This window comes from Lagenorhynchus albirostris, chromosome X, assembly GCF_949774975.1.
Source record: "Lagenorhynchus albirostris chromosome X, mLagAlb1.1, whole genome shotgun sequence".
In the NCBI taxonomy this organism is placed as follows: Eukaryota; Metazoa; Chordata; class Mammalia; order Artiodactyla; family Delphinidae; genus Lagenorhynchus; species Lagenorhynchus albirostris.
Window position 1 is genome coordinate 39,106,856 of NC_083116.1, and position 21,208 is coordinate 39,128,063.

Below are 21,208 nucleotides of genomic sequence, written 5' to 3' on the forward strand. Positions count from 1 at the left end.
ACCACTACTTTTCAACAAAGTACCATAAGTCCTGGCCAGAGAAATTAACAAGAAAAACAAATAAAAGGCATCTAAATCAGAAATAAAGTAAAACTGTTTGCTGATGACATAATCTTGTATAGAGAAAATCCTTAAGACTCCATCAAAAAACTGTTAGAACTAATCAACAAACTCAGTAAACTTTCAGGATACAAAATCAGTTGTGTTTCTATACACTAACAATGAACTATCTGAAAAAAAAATAAAGAAAACAATCTCATTTACATTAACATCAAAAACAATAAAATACCTAGAAATAAATTAACCAAGAAAGTGAAAACCTATACACCAAAACTGATAAAACACTGATGAAAGAAACTGATGAAGACACAAATAAATGGAAAGATAACTTGTGTTCATGGATCAAGAGAATTAATATTGTGGGACTTCCCTGGTGGCGCAGTGGTTAAGAGTATGCCTGCCAATGCAGGGGACACAAGTTCGAGCCCTGGTCCAGGAATATCCCACTGCCATGGAGCAACTAGACCCATGTGCCACAACTACTGAGCCTGCAGTCTAGTGCCCGTGAGCCACAACTACTGAAGCCCGCCTGCCTAGAGCCTGTTCTCTGAAACAAGAGAGGCCACCACAATGAGAAGCCCACGCACCACAATGAAGAGTAACCCCTGCACCCTGCAACTAGAGAAAGCCCACGTGCAGCAATTAAGACCCAACACAGCCAAAAAATAGGAAAATAAATAAATTTATTTAAAAAAGGAATTAATATTGTTAAAATGTCCACGCTGAAGGGTAGAGTCAAGATGGCGTACTAGGAGTACACGGAATTTGCGGCTCCTCACAACTAGGGAACGTACCAGGCATTGGTGACGGACTATAGACACCTAAGGGAACAGGAGGAACCCCCAGCAAACAGGCTGTGGGACCTTGGTTCCCAGGCCAGAGGTTGGGGCCGAGTTCCTGTGGTGGGAGCTCTGAGTCCAAACCGCTGGGCTAACAGAGAACCTCACACCCCAGGGAATATCAATCAGAGTGAGGCCTCCCAGAGGTCCTCATCTCAGAACCAAGACCCAGCTCTATCTAACTGCCTGCAAACTCCAGTGCTGGACATCTCAGGCCAAACAACCTGTAAGACAGGAATAGAGCATCACCTATTTAAAAAAAAAAAAAAAGAAATGACAAAAAAATTTGTTACAGATGAAGGAGCAAGGTAAAAACCTACAAGACCAAATAAATGAACATGAAATAGGCAACCTACCTGAAAAAGAATTCAGAGTAATGACAGTAAAGATGATCCAAAATCTCAGAAACAGAATGGAGAAAATACAAGAAACATTTAACAAGGAGCTAGAAGAACTAAAGAGCAAACAAACAGTGATAAACAATACAATTACTGAAACTGAAAATACTCTACAAGGAACCAATAACAGAATAACGGAGGCAGAAGAACAGATAAGTGAGCTGGAAGATAAAATGGTGGAAATAACTGCCAGGGAGCAGAAAAAAGAATGAAAAGAATTGAGGACAGTCTCAGAGACCTCTGGGACAACATTTAAGTCACCAACATTTGACTTATAGGGGTCGCAGAAGAAGAACAGAAGATCCCACATGCCACGGAGCAACCAGGCCCATGAGGCACAACTACTGAGCCTGCATGTCTGGAGTTTGTGCTCCTCAACGAGAGGCCGCGATGGCCACGCACCGTGATGAAGAGTGGCCCCTGCTCACCACAACTAGAGAAAGTCCACACACAGAAACGAAGACCCAACACAGCCAAAAATGAATAAATAAATAAAATTTTTTAAAAAACCTACACTAGAAGGAATCAATAGCAGAATAACTGAGGCAGAAAAACGGATAAGTGACCTGGAAGACAGAATGGTGGAATTCACTGCTGCGGAACAGAATAAAGAAAAAAGAATGAAAAGAAATGAAGACAGCGTAAGACCTCTGGGACAACATTAAACGCAACAACATTTGCATTATAGGGGTCGCAGAAGGAGAAGAGAGAGAGAAAGGACCAGAGAAAATATCTGAAGAGGTTATAGACAAAAACTTCCCTAACATGGGAAAGGAAATAGCCACCCAATTCCAGGAAGTGCAGAGAGTCCCAGGCAAGATAAACACAAGGAGAAACACGCTGAGACACACAGTAATCGAATTGACAAAAATTAAACACAACGAAAGCAACTGAAAGCAACAAGGGAAAAATGACAAATGACATACAGGAGAACTCCCATAAGGTTAACAGCTGATTTCTCAGCAGAAACTCTACCAGCTAGAAGGGAGTGGCATGATATACTTAAAGTGATGAAAGGGAAGAAACTACAACCAAGATTACTCTCCCCGGCAAGGATCTCATTCAGATTCGACGGAGAAATCCAAAGGTTTACAGACAAGCAAAAGCTAAGAGAATTCAGCACCACCAAACCAGCTCTACAACAAATCCTAAAGGAACTTCTCTAAGTGGGAAACACAATAGAAGAAAAGGACCTACAAAAACAAACCCAAAACAATTAAGAAAATGGTCATAGGAACATACATATGGATAATTACCTTAAACGTGAATGGATTAAATGCTCCAACCAAAAGACACAGCCTTGCTGAATGGATACAAAAACAAGACCCATATATATGCTGTCTACAAGAGACCCACTTCAGACCTAGGGACACATACAGGCTGAAAATGAGAGGATGCAAAAATATATTCCATGCAAATAGAAATCAGAAGAAAGCTGGAGTAGCAATACTCATATCAGATAAAATAGACATTAAAATAAAGAATGTTACAAGAGACAAGGAAGGACACTACATAATGATAAACGGATCTATCCAAGAAGAAGATATAACAATTGTAAATATATATGCAGCCAACATAGGAGCACCTCAATACATAAGGCACCTGCTAACAGCTATAAAAAAGGAAATCGACAGTAACACAATAATAGTGGTGGACTTTAACACCTCACTTACACCAATGGACAGATCATCCAAAATGAAAATAAATAAGGAAACAGAAGCTTTAAATGACAAAATAGACCAGATAGATTTAACTGATGTTTATAGGACATTCCATCCAGAAGCAGCAGATTACACTTTCTTCTCAAGTGTGCATGGAACGTTCTCCAGGATAGACCACATCTTGGGTCACACATCAAGCCACAGTAAATTTAAGAAAACTGAAATCATATCAAGCATCTTTTCTGACCATAACACTATGAGATTAGAAATGAATTACAGGGAAAAAAATGTACAAAACACAAACACATGGAGGCTAAACAGTACGTAACTAAATAACCAAGAGATCATTGAAGAAATCAAAGAGGAAATCAAAAAACACCTAGAGGCAAATGAAAGAGAAAAAATGATGATCCAAAACCTACGGGATGCAGCAAAAGCAATTCTAAGAGGGAAGTATACAGCTATACAAGCCTACCTCAAGAAACAAGAAAAATCTCAAATAAACAATCTAACCTTAAACCAAAAGGAACTAGAGAAAGAAGAACAAACAAAACCCAAAGTTAGCAAAAGGAAAGATATCATAAAGATCAGTGCAGAAATAAATGAAATAGAAACAAAGAACACTATAGCAAAGATCAATAATACTAAGAGCTGGTTCTTTGAGAAGATAAACAAAATTGATAAACCATTAGCCAGACTCATCAAGAAAAACAGAGAGAGGACTGAAATCAATAAAATTAGAAAAGAAAAAGGAGAAGTTACAATAGACACCGAAGAAATACAAAGCATCCTGAGAGACTACTACGAGCAACACTATGTCAATAAAATGGGCAACCTGGAAGAAATGGACAAATTCGTAGAAAGGTATATAACCCTCTAAGACTGAATCAGGAAGAAATAGAAAACATGAATAGACCAATCACAAGTGATGAAATTGAAACTGTGATTAAAAATCTTCCAAAAACAAAAGTCCAGGACCAGGTGGCTTCACAGGTGAATTCTATCAAACATTTAGAGAAGAGCTAACACCCATCCTTCTCAAACTCTTCCAAAAAACTGCAGAGGAAGGAACACTCCCAAACTCATTCTATGAGACCACCATCACTGCTACCAAAACCAGACAAAGATACTACAAAAACAGAAAATTACAGACTAATGTCACTGGTTAATATAGATGGGAAAATCCTCAACAAAATACTAGCAAACAGAATCCAACAACACACTGAAAGGGTCATACACCATGATCAACTGGGATTTATCCCAGGGATGCAAGGATTCTTCAATATACACAAGTCAATCAATGTGATACACCAATTAACAAATGGAAGAAGAAATACCATATGATCATCTAAATAGATGCATAAAAAGCTTTTGACAAAATTCAACACCCATTTATGATAAAAACTCTCCAGAAAGTGGGCATAGAGGGAACCTACCTCAACATAATAAAGGACATATAAGACAAATCCATAGCAAACATCATTCTCAAAGGTGAAAAACTGAAAGCATTTCCTCTAAGATCAGGAATAAGGCAAGGATGTCCACTCTCACCACTATTATTCAACATAGTTTTGGAAGTCCTAGCCACAGCAATCAGAGCAGAAAAAGAAAAGGAATACAAATAAGAAAACAAGAAGCAAAACTGTCACTGTTTGCAGATGACATGATACTATATACAGAGAATCCTAAATATGCCACCAGAAAACTACTAGAGCTAATCAATGAATTTGGTAAAGTTGCAGGATACAAAGTTAATGCACAGAAATCTCTTACATTCCTATACACTAATGATGAAAAATGTGAAAGAGTAATTAAGGAAACACTCCCATTTGCCACTGCAACAAAAAGAATAAAATACCTAGGAATAAAACTACCTAGGGAGACAAAAGACTTGTACACAGAAAACTATAAGACACTGATGAAAGAAATTAAAGATGATAGCTGCAGATGGAGAGATATACCATGTTCTTGGATTGGAAGAATCAATATTATGAAAATGACTATACTATCCAAAGCAATCTACACATTCAATGCAATCCTTATCAAATTACCAATGGCATTTTTTATGGAACTAGAAAAAAATTCTTAAACTTTGTATGGAGACACAAAAGACCCCGAATAGCCAAAGCAGTCTTGAGGGAAAAAAACGGAGCTGGAGGAATCAGACGCCCTGACTTCACACTAAACTACAAAGCAACAGTAATCAAGACAATATGGTACTGGCAGAAAAACAGAAACATAGATCAATGGAACAAGATAGAAAGCCCAGAGACAAACGCATGCACCTATGGTCAACTAATCTATGACAAAGGAGGCAACGGTATACAATGGAGAAAAGACAGCCTTTCAATAAGTGGTACTGGGAAAACTGGACAGCTACATGTAAAAGAATGAAATTAGAACACTCCCTAACACCAAACACAAAAATAAACTCAAACTGGATTAGACACCTAAATGAAAGACCAGACACTATAAAACTCTTAGAGGAAAATATAGGAAGAACACTGTTTGACAAAAATCACAGCAAGATCTTTTGTGATCCACCTCCTAGAGTAATATAAATAAATGAAAAAATAAACAAATGGGACCTAATGAAACTTAACAGCTTTTGCACAGCAAAGGAAACTATAAACAAGACAAAAAGACAACCCTCAGAATGGGAGAAAATATTTGCAAACCAATCAATGGACAAACGATTAATCTCCAAAATATATAAACAGCCCATGCAGCTCAATATTAAAAAAACAAACAACCCAATCCCAAAATGGGCAAAAGACCTAAATAAACATTTATCCAAAGAAGATATACAGACTGCCAACAAACACATGAAAGAATGCTCAACAGCATTAATCATTAGAGAAATGCAAATCAAAACTACAATGAGATATCATCTCACATCATCTCACAACAGTCAGAATAGCCATAATCAAAAAATCTAGAAACAATAAATGCTGGAGAGGGTGTGGAGAAAAGGAAACACTCTTGCAGTGCTGGTGGGAATGTGAATTGGTACAGCCACTATGGAGAACAGTATCAAGGTTCCTTAAAAAACTACAAATAGAACTACCATGTGACCCAGCAATCCCACTACTGGGCATATACCCTGAGAAAACCAAAATTCAAAAAGAGTCATATACCAAAATGTTCATTGCAGCTCTATTTACAATAGCCCGGAGATGGAAACAACCTAAGTGTCCATCATCGGATGAATGGATAAAGAAGATGTGGCACATATATACAATGGAATATTACTCAGCCATAAAAGGAAACGAAATTGAGCTAGCTGTAATGAGGTGGATAGACCTAGAGTCTGTCATACAGACTGAAGTAAGTCAGAAAGAGAAAGACAAATACCGTATGCTAACACATATATATGGAATTTAAGAAAAAAAATGTCATGAAGAACCTATGGGTAAGACAGGAATAAAGACACAGACCTACTAGAGAATGGACTTGAGGATACGGGGAGGGGGAAGGGTAAGCTGTGACAAAGCGAGAGGCATGGACATATATACACTATCAATCGCACGGTACATAGCTAGTGGGAAGCAGCCGCATAGCACAGGGAGATCAGCTCCGTGCTTTGTGACTGCCTGGAGGGGTGGGATAGGGAGGGTGGGAGGGAGGGAGACGCAAGAGGGAAGAGGTATGGGAACAAATGTATATGTATAACTGATTCACTTTGTTATAAAGCAGAAACTAACACACCATTCTAAAGCAATTACACTCTAATAAAGATGCAAAAAAAAAAGAACATACAGTGGAGAAAAGAAAACCTCTTGAATAAGTGGTGCTGGGAAAACTGGACAGGTATGTGTAGAGGTATGAAATTAGAACACTCCCTAACACCATACACAAAAATAAACTCAGAATGGATTAAAAACCTAAATGTAAGGCCAGACACTATCAAACTCTTAGAGGAAAACACAGGCAGAACACTGTATGACATAAATCACAACAAGATCCTTTTTGACCCACCTCCTAGAGAAATGTAAATAAAAACAAAAATAAACAAATGGGACCTAATGAAACTTCAAAGCTTTGGAACAGCAAAGGAAACCATAAACAAGATGAAAAGACAACCCTCAGAATGGGAGAAAATATTTGCAAATGAAGCAACTGACAAAGGTTTAATCTCCAAAATTTACAAGCAGCTCATGCAGCTGAATATCAAAAAAACAAACAACCCAATCCAGAAATGGGCAGAAGATCTAAATAGACATTTCTCCAAAGATGATATACAGATTGGCAACAAACACATGAAAGAATGCTCAACGTCATAAATCATTAGAGAAATGCAAATCAAAACTACAATGAGATATCATCTCACATCGGTAAGAATGGCCATCATCAAAAAATCTAGAAACGATAAATGCTGGAGAGGGTGTGGAGAAAAGGGAACACTCTTGCACTGTTGGTAGGAATGTAAATTGATACAGTCACTATGGAAAACAGTATGGAGGTTCCTTAAAAAACTACAAATAGAACGACCATACAACCCAGCAATCCCACTACTGGGCATACATCCTGAGAAACCCATAATTGAAAAAGAGTCATGTACCAAAATGTTCATTGCAGCCCTATTTACAATAGCCAGGATATGGAAGCAACCTAAGTGTCCATCAACAGATGAATGAATAAAGAAGATGAGGCACATATATACAATGCAATATTACTCAGCCATAAAAAGAAACAAAATTGAATTATTTGTAGTGAGGTGGATGTACCTAGAGTCTGTCATACAGCATGAAGTAAGCCAGAAAGAGAAAAACAAATACTGTATGCTAAAACATATATATGGAATCTAAGAAAAAAAATAAAAAAAGGTCATGAAGAACCTAGGGGTAAGACGGGAATAAAGACACAGACCTACTAGAGCATGGACTTGAGGATATGGGGAGGGGGAAGGGTAAGCTGTGACAAAGTGAAAGAGTGGCATGGACATATATACACTACCAAATGTAAAATAGGTAGCTACTGGGAAGCAGCTGCATAGCACACAGAGATCAGCTCGGTGCTCTGTGACCACCTAGACGGGTGGGATAGGGAGGGTGGGAGGGAGGGAGACGCAAGAGGGAAGAGATATGGGAACATATGTATATGTATAACTGATTCACTTTGTTATAAAGCAGAAACTAACACACCATTGTAAAGCAATTATACTCCAATAAAGATGTAAAAAAAAAAGAAAAAAGAAAATCTACGAACAACAAATGCGGGAGAGGGTATGGAGAAATGGGAACATTCTTGCACTGTTGGTGGGAATGTAAATTGATACAGCCACTATGGAGAACAGTATGGAGTTTCCTTAAAAAACTAAAAATAGAACTACCATATGACCCAGCAATCCCACTACTGGGCATATACCCAGAGAAAACCATAATTCAGAAAGACACATGGAACCCAATATTCATTGCAGCACTATTTACAATAGCCAGGTCATGAAAGCAACCTAAATGCCCATTGACAGACGAATTGATAAAGAAGATGTAGTACATATATACAATGGAATATAACTCAGCAATAAAAAGGAACAAAATTGGGTCATTCGTAGAGACGTGGATGGATCTAGAGACTGTCATACAGAGTGAAGTAAGTCAGAAAGAGAAAAACAAATATCGTACATTAACGCATATATGTGGAACCTAGAAAAATGGTACAGATGAACTGGTTTGCAGGGCAGAAATTGAGACACAGATGTAGAGAAGTAACATATGGACACCAAGGGGGTAAAGTGACAGGGTGGTGGTGGTGGTGGTGGTGGTGTGATGAATTGTGAGATTGGGATTGACATGTATACACTGATGTGTACAAAATTGATGACTAATAAGGACCTGCTGTATGAAAAAATAAATAAAATAAAATTCAAAAATTAAAAAAAAGAGTAAGAAATGACAAAAATCTGGAATGCGATAAAATAAGAAATGTTTGGAAAGGTCATGGATTCAGTTTAATAAATTACGGTGTATAGAGCAAGGGAGATAAAATAAATAAATAAATAAATAAAGTGATGTAAGGGAAAAACCTACAACCAAGATTACTCTCATTCAGATTTGATGGAGAAATTAAAACCTTTACAGATAAGCAAAAGCTAAGAGAATTCAGCACCACCAAAGCAGCTTTACAACAAATGCTAAAGGAACTTCTCTAGGCAAGAAACACAAGAAAGAAAAGATCTACAATAACAAACCCAAAACAATTAAGAAAATGGAAACAGGAACAAACATATCGATAATTACCTTAAATGTAAATGGATTAAATGCTCCAACCAAAAGACATAGACTGCCTGAATGGATACAAAAACAAGACCCGTATATATGCTGTCTACAAGAGACCCGCTTCAGACCTAGGGACACATACAGACTGAAAGTGAGGGGATGGAAAAAGATATTCCATGCAAATGGAAATCAAAAGAAAGCTGGAGTAGCAATTTTCTTATCAGACAAAATAGACTTTAAAATAAAGACTATTACAAGAGACAAAGAAGGACACCACATAATGAGCAAGGGATCAATCCAAGAAGAAGACAGAACAATTGTAAATATTTACGCACCCAACGTAGGAGCACCTCAATACATAAGGCAAATGCTAACAGCCATAAAAGGGGAAATTGACAGTAACACAGTAACAGTAGGGGACTTCAACACCCCACTTTCACCAATGGACAGAGCATCCAAAATGAAAATAAATAAGGAAACACCAGCTTTAAATGATACATTAAACAAGATAGACTTAATTGGTATTTATAGGACATTCTATCCAAAAACAACAGAATACACTTTCTTCTCAAGTGTCCATGGAACATTCTCCAGGACAGATCGTATCTTGGGTCACAAATCAAGCCTTGGTAAACTTAAGAAAACTGAAATCAGATCAAGTATATTTTCTGACCACAATGCTATGAGACTAGGTATCAATTACAGGAAAAAAACTGTAAAAAACACAAACGCATGGAGGCTAAACAAAATGCTAGTAAATAACCAAGAGATAACTGAAGAAATCAAAGAGGAAATCAAAAAATACCTAGAAACAAATGACAATGAAAACAGCATGACCCAAAACCTATGGGATGCAGCAAAAGCAGTTCTAAGACAGAAGTTTATAGCAATACAATCCTACCTCAAGAAAGAAGAAACATCTCAAATAAACAACCTAACTATACACCTAAAGCAATTAGAGAAAGAAGAATAAAAGAACCCCAAAGTTAGCAGAAGGTAAGAAATCATAAAGAGCAGATCAGAAAGAAATGAAAAAGAAATGAAAGAAACAATAGCAAACATCAATAAAACTAAAAGCTAGTTCTTTGAGAAGATAAACAAATTTGATAAACCATTAGCCAGACTCCTCAAGAAAAAAAGGGAGAAGACTCAAATCAACAGAATTAGAAATGAAAAAGGAGAAGTAACAATTGACACTGCAGATATACAAAGAATCATGAGAGATTACAACAAGCAACTCTATGCCAATAAAATGGACAACCTGGAAGAAATGGATAAAATCTTAGAAAAGCACAACCTTCCAAGACTGAACCAGGAAGAAATAGAAAATATGAACAGACCAATCACAAGCACTGAAATTGAAACTGTGATTAAAATCTTCCAACAATCAAAATCCCAGGACCAGATGGATTCACAGACGAATTCTATCAAACATTTGCAGAAGAGCTAACACCTATCCTTCTCCAACTCTTCCAAAATACAGCAGAGGGAGGAACACTCCCAAATTCATTCTATGAGGCCACCATCACCCTGATACCAAAACCAGACAAAGATGTCACAAAAAAGGAAAACTACAGGCCAATATTTCTAATGAACATAGATGCAAAAATGCTCAACAAAATACTAGCAAACAGAATCCAACAGCACATTAAAAGGATCATACATCATGATCAAGTGGGGTTTATCCCAGGAATGCAAGGATTCTTCAGTATATGCAAATCAATCAATGTGACAGATCATATTAACAAACTGAAGTATAATAACCGTATGACAGGGCTTCCCTGGTGGCGCAGTGGTTGAGAGTCCGCCTGCCGATGCAGGAGACAGGGTTCGTGCCCCAGTCTGGGAGGATCCCACATGCCGCGGAGTGGCTGAGCCCGTGAACCATGGCCGCTGAGCCTGCACGTTGGGAGCCTGTACTCCGCAACGGGAGAGGCCACAACAGTGAGAGGCCCGTGTACCGCAAAAAAAAAAAAAAAAAACAAAAAAAAAGTGACAATCTCAATAGGTTCAGAAAAAGTGCTTTTGACAAAATTCAACACCCATTTATGATTAAAAAAACACTCGAAAGAGTAGGCATTGAGGGAACCTACCTCAACATAATAAAGGACATATGTGACAAACCCACAGCCAACATCGTTCTCAATGGTGAAAAACTGAAACCATTTCCTCTAAGATCAGGAACAAGACAAGCGTGCCCACTCTCACCACTATTATTCAACATAGTTTTGGAAGTTTTAGCCACAGCAATCAGAGGAGAAAAAGAAATAAAAGGAATACAAATTGGAAAAGAAGAAGTAAAACTGTCACTGTGTGCAGATGACATGATACTATACATAGAGAATCCTAAAGATGCTACCAGGAAACTACTAGAGCTAATCAATGAATTTGGTAGAGTAGCATGATATAAAATTAATGCACATAAATCTCTTGCATTCCTATACACTAATGATGAAAAATCTGAAAGAGAAATGAAGGAAACACTCCCATTTACCACTGCAACAAAATGAATAAAATACCTAGGAATTAACCTACCTATGGAAACAAAAGACCTGTATGCAGAAAACTATAAGACACTGATGAAAGAAATTAAAGATGATACAAACAGATGGAGAGATATACTATGTTCTTGGACTGGAAGAATCAAGATTGTGAAAATGACTATACTACCCAAAGCAATCTACAGATTCAATGCAATCCCTATCAAACTATCAATGGCATCTTTCACAGAACTAGAACAAAAAATTGCACAATTTGTATGGAAACACAAAAGACTCCGAATAGCCAAAAAAATCTTGAGATAGAAAAATGGAGCTGGAGGAATCAGGCTCCCAGACTGCAGATACTACAAAACTACAGTAATCAAGACAGTATGGTACTGGCACAAAAACAGAAATATAGATCAATGAACAGGACAGAAAGCCCAGAGATAAACCCACACACATAAGGTCACCTTATCTTTGATAAAGGAGGCTAGAGTATACAATGGAGAAAAGACAGCCTCTTCAATAAGTGGTGCTGGGAAAACCAGACAGCTAAATGTAAAAGAATGAAAGTAGAACACTTCCTAACACCATACACAAACATAAACTCAAAATGGATTAAAGACCTAAATGTAAGGCCAGACACTATCAAACTCTTAGAGGAAAACATAGGCAGAACACTCTATGACATAAACCACAGCAAGATCCTTTTTGACCCACCTCCTAGAAAAATGTAAATAAAAACAAAAATAAACAAATGGGACCTAATGAAACTTAAAAGCTTTTGCACAGCAAAGGAAACCATAAACAAGATGAAAAGACAACGCTCAGAATGAGAGAAACTGTTTGCAAGCAAAACAACTGACAAAGGATTAATCTCCAAAATATACAAGCAGCTCATGTAGGTCAATATCAAAAAAACAAACAACCCAATCCAAAAATGGGCAGAAGACCTAAATAGACATTTCTCCGAAGAAGATATACAGATTGCCAACAAACACATGAAAAGATGCTCAACATCACTAATCGTTAGAGAAATGCAAATCAAAACTACAATGAGGTATCACCTCACACCAGTCAGAGTGGCCATCATCAAAAAAAAATCTACAAATAATAAATGCTGGAGAGGGTGTGGAGAAAAGGGAACCCTCTTACACTGTTGGTGGGAATGTAAATTGGTACAGCCACTATAGAGAACAGTATGGAGGTTCCTTAAAACACTAAAATAGAACTACCATATGACCCAGCAATCCCACTACTGGGCATATACCCTGAGAAAACCATCATTCAAAAAGTCATGTGCCACAATGTTCACTGCAGCACTATTTACAATAGCCAGGACATGGAAGCAACCTAAGTGTCCATTGACAGATGAATGGATAAAGAAGATGTGGCGCATATATACAAGGGAATATTACTCAGCCATAAACAGAAACGAAATTGAGTTATTTGTAGTGAGGTGGATAGACCTAGAGTCTGTCATACAGAGTCAAGTAAATCAGAAAGAGAAAAACAAATACCATATGTTATCACATATATATGGGATCTAAAAAAACCAAAAAATGTTCTCATGAACTAGGGGCAGGATAGCAATAAAGACACAGACAGAGAGAATGGACTTGAGGACATGGTAGGGGGAAGGGTAAGCTGGGACAAAGTAAGAGAGTAGCATTGACATATATACACTACCAAATTTAAAACAGCTAGTGGGAAGCAGCTGCATGGCACAGGGAGATCAGCTTGGTGCTTTGCAACCACCTAGAGGGGTGGGACAAGGTAGGTGGGAGGGAGACGCAAGAGGGAGGGGATATGGGGATATACGTATGCATATAGCTGATTCACTTTGTTATACAGCAGAAACTAACACAACACTGTAAAGCAATTATACTCCAATAAAGATGTTAAAAAAGAAAGTCCATGCTACCCAAAGCCATCCACAGACTCAAGGCAATCTCTATCAAAACTCAAATGGCACTTTTCATTGAAATGGAAAGAAATCCTAAACTTCACATGTAACCACAAGAGACCCTGAATAGACAATGAAATCCTGAAAAAGAATAAAGTTGAAGGCATCACATTTCCTGATTTCCACCTATATTACAAAGTTACAGTAATCAAAACAGCACGGTACTGGCATAAAAATAGACACACAGGCTAACAGAACAGAGGTGAGAGCCCAAAATAAATCCACATATATATAGTCAACTAATATCTGAAAAGGGAACCAAGACTACTCAATGTGGAAAGAACAGTCTCTTCAATAAATGGTGTTGGGAAAACTGATTATCCACATGCAAAAGAATGAAATTGGACTGCTATTTTACACCATGCACAAAAATTAACTCAAAATGAATTAAGGACTTAATCATAAAACTCCAAAGTATAAAATTCCTAGAAGAAAATATAGGGGAAAAAGTTCCTTCATATTGGTCTTAGCAACAATTTTTAAGATAGGACACCAAAAGCATAAGCAAATATCAATAAGTAGGACTACATAAGGTTAAAAAGCTTCTGAAAAGAGAAAGAAATAATCAACAAAACGAAAGGCAACATATAAAACAGAAGAAAATATTTGCAAACCATAAATCAGATAAGGGATTAACATCTACAACATATAAGGGACTTTACACAACTCAACAGCAAAAAACAAAACAGAACAAAAAAACCTGATTAAGAAATGGACAAGGGACCTAAATAGATATTTTTTACAAAGATATACAAATGGCCAACAAATACATGAAAAGGTGCTGAACATCACTAATCATCAGGAAATGCAAATCAAAACCACAATGAGGTATAATTACACACCTGTTAGAATGGTTATTATCAAAAGACAAGAGTTAAGTGTTGGCAAGAATGTGGAAAATAGGGAGCCAAAGCGCACTGTTGTTGATGATGTAAATTGGTACAGCGCTATGGAAAACATGTATGGAGGTCCTCAAAAGATTAAAATTAGAACTACCACATGATTTGGTAATCCCACTTCTGGGTATATATTCAAAGGAAATGAAGTCACTATCTTGAAGAGATATCTGCACCCCTATGTTCATTGCAGCATTGTTCACAAAATCTAAGACAAATCTAACTGTTGACAGATTAATGGATAAAGAAAATGTGGTGTGTGTATATATGTGTATATGTGTGTATGTATATGTATGTGTATATATATATATATATATATATACACACACACACACACACACACACACACAAAGGATTATTATTTAGCCATAAAAAGGAAGTTCTGCAAGGTGCAACAACATGGATGGACATTGAGGGCACTACACTAAGTGAAATAAATCAGACAGAGAAAGACAAATACTGTATGATCTCACTTATATGTGGAATATAAAATAGCCAGCTTTATAGAAGCAGAGTAGAACGGTGGTTTCCAGGGGCTAGGAGTAGGGGAAATGAGATGTTGGTCGATGTGTACAAACTTCCAGTTTATATGAAAAATAAATTCTAGGAATCTAATGTACAACATGGTGACTACAGTTAACAATATTGTATATTTGAAAGTTGCTATGAGAGTAGAATTTAAATGTTTTCACTACAACAACAACAAAATTGTAATTACATGAGGTGGGGGATATGTTAACTAACCTTACTGTGGTAATCATTTTAATATATGTGTATCAAATCATCACATCGTACATCTTAAACTTACACAATGTTATATGTCAATTATCTCAATAAATCTGGGGGAAAAAAAAGAACCCAGCAGTTCCTTACACACATAGTTGAAGTTTAACAAATATTTGTTGAATTTTTAAAAATTCAAAAAAAAATAAATGAGGTATCAAACCACAAAAAGATATGGAGGAACCTTAAATGCATATTGCTAAGGAGTCAGTCTGAAAAGGATACATATGGTATGATTCCAACTATATAACATTTTGGGAAAGGCAAGAGTATAGAAACAGTAAAATGATCAGTGGTTACCAAGCGTTGGGGAGAGGGATAAACAGGTAGAGCACAAGGGATATTTAGGGCGGGGAAATTATTTTGTATGATACTATAATGGTACATATATTATGTATTTGGCAAAAGCCATAGAATTGTACACCACCAAGAGTGGATCCTAATGTAAACTATGCACTTTAGTTAATAATGTATCAATACTGGTTCATCAGTTATAACAAATGTACCATACCAATGCAAGATGTTAATAATAGGGAAAACTGGGCATAGTAGAGGGTGGGCGGGTGTATATAGGAACTCTGTACTTTCTGTTCAATTTTTCTGTAAATCTAAAACTGCTCTAAGAAATAAAGTCTATTAATTAAAACGATTTAAAACAGGAAAGTATGACAACTATGTCCCATCAAATAGAGAATATCAACAAAGAGAAATTATTAAAACAAAGAATCAATCAACAATGTATGAAGGATTTCAATTTCTTTACATCCTCCTCAACATTTGTTATTGTCTGTCTTTATTATTAGAGCCACCCTAGTGGGTGTGAAAGGGTCTCTAATTGTGGCTTTGATTTGCAGTTCCCTAATGACTATTTACGTTGAAGATCTTTATGTGCTTACTGGCCATTTCTTTATCTTCTTTAGAGAACTGTATATTCAAATCCTTTGACCGTTAAAAAAAATTAGATAACTTTGCCTTTTATTTTTGAGTTGTAAGAGTTTTTTATATATTCTGGATAGATGTCCCTTATCAGATATATAATTTGCAAATATTTTCTCTCATTCTGTGTATTGTCTCTTCACTTTCTTAATGGTATCATTTGTACAACAAACATTTTTAATTTTGATGCAGCCAATTTGCATATTTTTTCTTTTGTCGTGTTTTTATGTCACAGCTAAGAAAAAAATTGCCTAATTCAAAGTCATGAAGATTTACTCTTATGTTTTCTCTAAGAGTTTTATAGTTTTAGCTCTTACATTTAGGTCTTTGATCCATTTAGAGTTAATTTTTGTGTATGGTGTAAAAAAAGGTTCAACTTTATGTTTTTTTGTATATGTATGTGGATATCCATTGTGCCCACACCATTTGTTGAATAGACTGTATTTCCCTCTTTGCATTTATTTGGCACTCTGTTGAAAAATCAATTGACCAGGGACTTCCCCAGTAGTGCAGTGGTGAAGAATCTGCCTGCCAATGCAGGGGACACAGGTTCAATCCCTAGTATTGGAAGATCCCACATGCCACAGAGCAACTAAGCCTGTGCGCCACAACTACTGAGCCTGCGCTCTGGAGCCTGCGAGCCACAACTACTGAGCCCATGTGCCACAACTACTGAAGCCCACGCACCTAGAGTCCGTGCTCTGCAACAAGAGAAGCCACTGCAATGAGAAGCCCGCACACCGCAACAAAGAGTAGCCCCCACTCGCCACAACTAGAGAAAGCCCACACGCAGCAACGAAAACCCAACACAGCCAAAAATAAAATTAATTAATTTAAAAAAATCAACTGACCATAAATGTAAGACTTTATTTCAAGACTCTCAATTCTATTACACTGATCTATATGTCTAACCTTACACCAGGATAATGCTGTCTTGTTTACTACAGCTGTGTAGTAAGTTTTGAAATTGAGAATTGTGAGTCCTCCAACTTTGTTCTTCCTCTTGAATACTGTGTTAGCTATTCTGGGTCCCTTGCATTTCCACATTAATTTTATGATCTCCAAAGCTTTACTCTGAATACATATCAGTTACCCAGCTTCTGTGGATTGTAACTATACCAGAAGTCTGAAGTTACCACTAGAGGTACTAAAAAAAGGCTCACTTAACATCATCCCTTTCAGTTTAGTAGCTTAAGAAAGATGAAAAGAATGTCCATGACTAAGGTGGAGGAAAAGTAGAAGTTTAGGGTAAAGCAGTCCAGTAGTATTTCACCTTGAAACCCAAGAAGCCAACAAGACATAGAAGGGTTGGAAGTTAAGAGGATTCAGGGAAAGTTTAAAAGGAGTATTCAAATCAATGTCTGAATATAAGGGTAGGACAGAAGAATCTTACAAAGGAAAAAACTATTAGTGAGTATACGTCCTATATTACAACACTTTTCTTTTTTAAAAAGCTTGTTTTGACAAGTCTACTTTACTATTAATGTTACATTTTGCTGTTCTAATGAGGGATTATGTTTTTGCAAAACCGATTTAAAAATTCATGGCTGGAGTCTGGGTCTCAAGCAAAGTACATTCCCTTAAGTTAGGCCATATGACTGAGGAACCAGTTTATCTATTAGTAGTATATCTAAAGTACAGGAAAAGTAGCCAAGAAGGAAAAGAAAAACTAACCCTTAAGTTATGAAACCCCAAACATCAATATATAAAAGGGATGACAAGTGTGCTGCTTCTATCCATGATTACCTTTTAAGTATTCACAAAAATCACATCAACATATTCGCCTTCAAAGATGCTGGTTTAAATCAATTTAATATTTGAATTGTTTGAAGAGCATAATAAAGTATTCAGGAAGCTAAGCTTAAATTACTTAACTTTTTTTTTTGGCTCTGGCTCTTTTGAATGGGAGGATTTTACCCCATGGCCATACCAATTTTATATATCCATTTATTCGGGTGCTCACACTTGTGACAGTTATAAATTTGGCACTCATCAGACATTTGGTGCCTGAGCAAAATCCAATCACATGAGGAAGCAACACAGGTTGTTGACTTTATAACAGGTATTCTTAGACTTGGTTTGGTTTTTGGTATCTGCTATTGACTTTAGAAATAGCATATGGCTTCTAAAGGTGAAGAAAAGGCAGGGTAAAGATTAATATTTCTTTATGTGTAACTTTTCTACAAACTATTAGATTTAAATTAGAATATCTCACGAACTCAGCATAATAATGATGGTTGGGGGCCAGAGTTGACCTGTAAAATAAAAAATTACAGCAAAAATACAAGGAAATACTTCTCTTAGATATCAGAAGCTTATCTTAAAATAGGCTCCTGTTCATAGCACGTAATTTTAAATTAGCGCTAATTTTATTTTTAATAAAATTTCTGATTTCCTAACGTTGAAATAAATCTACTCCACACAGCCTAATTTATATTATAGTTACAGAAAACATATTACTTTATTCTTATCAAGGCAAACAAACACCAGTTATGTGGGTTAAACTATTATTCTTATCTGCATTATTGTGTAGGATAAGGAAGCCATTACTTCTAATTTTAAAAACTTAGAAAGATAGGGCTGGTTATGAGAACTAATGAAACAAGTATGTTTATATATGCTTTGATAATCTGTAGAAGATATTTGCCCTTCTAAACACTTCAATGCATACATAGCTCAACTTCTACGTCTTCTTGACATTCTATAGTTCCTATGAGCCACTTATAATGTAGTCTCAAAGCATCAAGTAAAGGATCTTTAGCAGTATTTTCCCTCTTAGGCCACTTTGCTTAAAATTAAGCTAAAAGGGCCCACTTTTCTTTCATTTTGTATAGTTTTGAAAAATTACCATATCTGGTAATATTTCTTGAGTATATGTGTTAATAAAAAAATTAAAAATTAATGTGTTTTCTAAGCATTTGATTAGAATTTTTCAAAACCCATGTATGCACCCAGATTTTAACATAACTTAACAAAATGTGGAGAATTTTAATTGACATATTTAAAAATTTAGACAGAACTGGTACGTATGTACAATCCCAATTGTTTCTGGGAGCATTTGTTCTTTGTATCACATTTTGATGTACTCACAGGAAAAATTTCCTAGTCCTTCCTGTATTCATATTTAGATTCGTTGATTTAAATTTCTTTGAGATTTAGAATAAAAAGTCTTGTTGTTTGTGTAAATTTTACCAGGTTTGGTAAAATTACAGAATATAATTTTTTTGTTTTAGTATGCTAGGTATAGCTATAAAATAATATAACTACAATTTCTGTCATTTAGAAATCAAATGGAACCAGCTCCTGTTTAACAAGCTCTCTCTTTACTATTTTAAAAAATGTACTATAAATAAAGCTAGACATATACAGATAATACTAAAACAAGTTAATATTCTTCCTCATTGCTAAGATAAAAATCTTCAGGGAAAATAGAATGTTATGACAATTTAAAAAAAATACATTTCCAAGGACCCAGTATACCAACTGGTATTTTGTACATATCTTTATTGAAACCTTTAAAAATGGTTAAGAGAAACTAGAAAGCTTAGAACTTTGACATACATCTGAAAAGATGGTAAACATTTTGAAACAAAATCCTTTCTTAACTGCTGAGCATATCCAACTATTAGAGGGGCCTGAGAGTTTTCAGGGGAAAAATTCCAGTTATTCAGGTTTAAGAGACACAGATAAATTACAGAAGGAAATATAAAGCAGAGCATTACATCCAACATACAGACTGAATCTGAAATGGACTAGGACAGAAAAACAAAAGTGAGATAAGCAAGAATATGGGAGCAAGACTGATCAGATTTTACTTATGTCCTCACATCAAACTATGGTATATCCTGGGTATATATTTGAAGAGAGTGAAAGATTAGTAAATTGGGGCAAGAAAACTCTTAATGGCCAACATGAAAGTTCTGTGTCTGGAACTGAGATACACATATTTTTTAAAATTATGTTTTCATTGTGCTTTTCTATTATCAAAGGAAGAGTTTTAGTCTTGTCAATCCTGCATTCTAATTGACTTAGCATAATATTTTCAGTCTGTGCTCTGGAGAAAGAAGTAAAAGCCTCTATAATCCAATCCAAGTAAAATAATATAGCCAGTAAATCCAATGTTGATTTTTTTCTTTGAATTTTTAATTAAAATATAAGTAGTGGGGGCTTCCCTGGTGGCGCAGTGGTTGGGAGTCCACCTGCCGATGCAGGGGACGCGGATTCGTGCCCCGGTCCGGGAGGACCCCATGTGCCGCGGAGCGGCTGGGCCCGTGAGCCATGGCCGCTGAGCCTGCGCGTCCGCAGCCTGTGCTCCGCAACAGGAGAGGCCGCAGCAGTGGGAGGCCTGCGTACGGCAAAAAATATATATACATATATATATATATATATATATATGTAGTTATAATGTGATGTTTTATCAATCTATTAAAACATGAGATTCCTTGGCATTGAAAAAGAAAATTAATGTGAACTGAATCTACATTTCCATAAAAGACAAACATCAAAATCAGGCTTTTGATCACCCTCTCTGCCAAGAATATTTGTCTTCTCTAATATTTTACTAGTAAATAGATATGTCACTATTTTGCTTTGGCCTAGATTATGCAAATAAGGCTGACCTACTTGATGTTAAATAAAAAGATAGATTGTCTCTCTACAGCAATAAGAGGAAAGTCCTTCTTCAATGCCTTATTGAATTCTCAAATATAGTTTGAGTTGTTAAAAAGCCATGTTATGTGAAAGTACAAGGAGTGTATATATGATAAATAGCAAATATAGTCAAGAAAGATCAAATGATAATAATTTTTTTAAAAGTCTGAGTTCCTAAAAAAAGATAAAGTCCTTAATTCTCACTTTTGCTTTATGATGTGCCTTAGAGAATATAATTTCTTTGGTATTCATCTTTCAAAAAAACTCAACCTAAGTATAAATAGGAAAGGTACTATGAATTCCTTTTGAAAGTATGGA

General features: G+C 36.2%; 1 protein-coding gene across 1 annotated transcript in view; it reads right to left on the reverse strand.

Moving 5' to 3' along the window:
• Positions 1–21,208, reverse strand: part of TBC1D8B (TBC1 domain family member 8B) — an 82,456-nt gene that overhangs the window by 36,252 nt on the left and 24,996 nt on the right. The window lies entirely within an intron of this gene.